Raw genomic sequence first — 4,421 nt, 5'->3', positions numbered from 1 at the left:
CCCAGTTTATTCTTTAGTCATGCCTAACAGTGCTACAAGTTCTCTAAATTATATTTATGCTACTGCCTTTACAAGATGGCAACGGCCTCAATGCTTATTCCTCCAGCAAATATTTGTGGAAGGCTCACTATGTACCAAGCTTTTCTTAGATGTGAGGGATAGAAGGATGGTTTAAAAAAAGACACTCACCCCCACACCCTAGTATATAAAAGAGAGACACGACTGCAATTGTATTAAGAGCTACAAAAGGGCGTTTTGAGCATCGCACCCGGGAGGCTGGGCCAACGGGACAAGATGGAGCTCTTGCAGGTCCTGAAATGTGGGCTGCAGCAGGTCAGCGGCCACGGCGGCCTCTGTGGCTATCTACGGGTTTCTTCAGGGCAAATGATGTGAGGGTTGGTACCTTAGTGGGGGAAGACAAATATGGAAACAAATACTATGAAGACAACAAGCAGTTTTTTGGCCATCACCAATGGGTTATATATACTACTGAAATGAATGGCAAAAACACACTTTGGGATGTGGATGGAAGCATGGTGCCCCCTTGAATGGCATCGCTGGCTTCCCTGTATGACCGATGATCCTCCAACAACAAGACCACCTATTGCTCGTAAATTCATCTGGACAAACCATAAGTTCAATGTGAGTGGCACTCCAGAACAATATGTACCTTATTCTACCACTAGAAAGAAGAGTCAAGAGTGGGTCCCACCTTCAACACCTTACAAGTAAAGACACTGGAAAACAGTTTGAACATGTGAAATATGGGGCTCTTCATGCAATTGCACTTTTACTGCTTACTATTCACTTGATTAAAATTGTTTGATTTAAAAAAAAAAAGAGCTACAAAAGGAAAATTCGGAGCTCTATGAAAATGTGTAGTAAGGGCAAAGGTGGATGGACCTGGAGCTGGTAAACTTCAGGGCCCCTTAAACATACAGCCCTTCCAAGATGCCAGGGCCATTTATTTTCCAAAATTTGCAAAAGTAAGATATCGTACCATTAGTGGTTAAGATAACTGTTTTCATTCCTACTTTTATTTGTCTTTGTGCCCTGCTCTCCTTCCCTCTCAGAATCATGAGAAGAGCCCCAGGTTTTACACAGGCCTTTGGGGAGACCTCTCTGGTATTCAGTTCACAGTGGTTATTTTTTCCCTCGCTGGCTTGTTCTCTTGAAGTCCAACCCTCTGCCAATGTGTACCAAGCTTGGTGCATAATCAGTTAAGCCGAGTACCCAGTGTCTTCCCTGCCTGAGTATATTTCACGGCTCTTCTCCTCTGACTGGTGGTAAACTGTGGGTCTACCTAAAATGTGTCCAATCACCTTTCCTTCCCATGTATAGCCTAGTGGTTGTGGTAGGCAAAATTTTAAGAGGTCCCCATAATCCCTACCACCTGGTATTCACCTCAGTTATAATCCCTCCCTTTGAATACAGATGGGACCTGTGACTTGATTCTAGCCTACAGAATATGGCAAAGGTGAAGGGATTTTGCAGATGGAAGTAAGGCCCTAAATCAGCTGATTTTTAGTTCATCAAAGGATACTACGATTATTCTGGGAGGGCCTCACTTAATCAGGTGGTTATCCTTAAAAGAGGGACTGGAGCCTCTCTGAGATGAGAAATTCTCCTTGCAAGCTTGATAAAATAAGCAGTCACCCTGAGGAAGCTCATATAGAAAAAATTATAAGTGACCTGTGAAAGCTGAGGGTAGCCTCCAGCCAACAGTCAGCAAAAGCTGCGGGCCTCAGTCATACTGGCACAAGGAAATGAATTCTGCCAACAACCTGAATGAACTTGGAAGCAGATTCTTCTCCAGGTGAGTCTCCAGATGAAAACACGGCCTAGTTGACAACTTGATGGCAGTCTTTTGAGAGCCTGAGCATACCTGGACAGTCCTAGAGTCTGTCTAGGACTATCTATGACCATATCTGGATTTCTGACCCATAGAAAATGTGACATAATGAATATGTATCATTTTAAGACACTAATGCTGTAATATCTCTGTGGAAACAAGATGGATTCCCACCCAAATTTAGTTCGGATGTCAAGACTAATGATGCCACACACACACCCACACACCATGAGAACATAAAAATGTTTATTATTTATGTAGTGAGACTATTTGGGAGGACAGAGCAGGCCTCCTGAGCTGATCTAAAAATGGTTTGAGAGAGCAAGTATTATGGGCTCAATTGTGTCCCCTTCAAGTTCATATGTTGAAGTCCTAACCCCCAATACCTTAGAATTTGAGAAATTGATCAAATCATCTATTTTAGAGATAGGGCTTTAAAAAGAGAATAAAGTTAAAATGAGGTCATTATGGTGGCCCCTAATCCAATATGACTGGTGTCCTTATAAGAAGGGGAAATTTGGACATAGAAATGTAAAGAAAGAAAACCATGTGGAGACAGTGTAAGAAGGCACCATCTATGAGCCAAGGAGAGAGGCTTCAGAGGAAACCAATTCCACCAACATCTGGATATCAGATTTCTAGTCTCCAGAATTGTAAAAAAAAAAAAAAAAAATTTCTGTTGGTTGAGCCACGGAGTCTGTGCTTCTTTACTGTGGCAGCCCTGGAAAATTAATACAGTAAGGAAAAAAGAATGGCTTGGGGGGTTTTATTGTGGTTAGGGGCTGGTTAGGGGTCAGAGTGTGGGTATCCATGTGTGAGAAGGGGCTTGACTGCAGCACCGAAGGAGAGAGTATCTGGGCTTTTCTGTTCACTTGCCCAGCTGACCCAAGACATAAGAGAAAGGGAGGGATGAGGCTTAAAAGCTACCAGCAGTCAAACATCAACAAATGAGGACATATTTTTGTTATAGCTAAGGAGGTGGTAATTTGTTACATTCTAACAGGAAAAAAAAAAATACAGTGGTAAAGAGCACAGGCTCTAGGGCTGGACTGCTGGAATCCCAGCCCAGCCCTACCACTTAAAGGCTGTGGAGCTTGAGGCAAGTTCCTCACCTACTCTGGTTTATGCCTCTGGGAAATAGGGAAAAGAATAATAAGCCTTATAGGGTTGTGAGAATTAAATGAGGGTGGTTGATAGTGTGGCATTCCATTCTTAGATCCCTTGGGCCTTACCACTTCAAGGCAGCATGTATACCAACTACAGTGCCTGCATTTCTTTTCTTGAGATCTTTCACAAAAGCCCTGATGCCAAGTCCACAGGGGAGAAGGTCTGGAGAATCAACACCTACACCTAGCAGCCCTCAGCCATTGGAAAAGGAGTGGTGTGTAAATACTCCAGCTCCCTCATTTCTCAGGTGAGATTTCTCTGAGGCAAGTCTGTTAGTCCATTCAGGCTGCATAACAAAATACCATAGACTGGGTGACTCATAATCAGCAGAAATTTATTGCTCGCAGTTGCAGAAGCAGGAAGTCTGATGCTAGCATGGTCAAGTTCTGGTGAGAGCCCTCTTCTTGGTTGCAGACTGCCCAGGTCTCCTTGCATCCTCACATGTTGGAAGGGATGAGCTAGCTCTCTGGGATCTCTTTTATAAGGGCACTCATCTAATCACTTCCCAAAGGCCCCACCTCCTAATACCATCACCTTGAGGGTTAGGGCTTCAAACTATGACTATTCAGTCCATAACAGCATGTTTTCTCCATCTTCTCCCAGAGTTTCCTCTGTGGTGTTAGCTCTAATTGCCCACAGTGTCAGCTAGCTGAATAACTTACCCTGTATCGCCCGCCTCTCTTCCCCACTGGTGATTCCCAAAGTTCCCAAATGAGTCACTTGCACTGGATCCTTGTTCCTTGATCTGCTTTGGGGGGACCTAAGGTGAGACAATGAGCTAATACTGTAAGGGCACTGTCAATGCCCTCCAGCCAGAGTCCACCAGGGACACACCTACGATCAAACAAATTGGGTTCATTATTTTTTGCAGCAAGGAAGGACACCATGGTTTACCATGGTGTGTCTAAGTAAAAGGGTGTTAGAAAGAACCTGTTATAGGATTTGGACTTTGTTTGGATGATTAAAGAGAGGGTCTAAGGAAGTAGGCGGTTCACCCTAGGTTGGATGCTGTCAGAAAGCAAGGGCAATTCTATGAAGGAAGATCTCAGTAAATCTTATCTGGAGTGAGGGGATACTAGAATGAGGTAAAAGCTGTAATTGGTAAAGAAATAGTCACTTATTTTAGCCAAGAGACAGGTTGTTAGGTATTTTGGTGGGTAACAACCATGATCTTCTCTTTGTGCTTAGACAAAGTTATAAAGTTGGCTTGCTTTGTCTCACCTTCTGATCTTGGAGTCAAGTTGTGAGGTTGGTATTCTGTGAGATGGTTTATATTTAAAAGGAGATTAGTATGGACTACCTATGAGTGCCAGGCCAGGTTCTGAATGTCTGCTTTTTGTTTTTCTTTCTCACCACTTCGTAAATTCTCAGTGTCACCTACCATCAGCCTGAGCTTGGGGCT

At 43.5% G+C, this 4,421-nt stretch overlaps 1 pseudogene; it reads left to right on the top strand.

Moving 5' to 3' along the window:
• Positions 1-258: 258 nt before the first annotated feature.
• Positions 259-815, top strand: LOC123860517 (NADH dehydrogenase [ubiquinone] 1 alpha subcomplex subunit 12-like; annotated as a pseudogene).
• Positions 816-4,421: the final 3,606 nt, after the last annotated feature.

The sequence above is a fragment of the Mirounga angustirostris genome, unplaced genomic scaffold (assembly GCF_029215605.1).
Source record: "Mirounga angustirostris isolate CCGP_5_RB_7025 unplaced genomic scaffold, mMirAng1.0.hap1 SCAF_4, whole genome shotgun sequence".
Taxonomy (NCBI): Eukaryota; Metazoa; Chordata; class Mammalia; order Carnivora; family Phocidae; genus Mirounga; species Mirounga angustirostris.
Note: the sequence above shows the minus strand (reverse complement) of the source record. Positions and strands in the feature narration are given on the sequence as shown.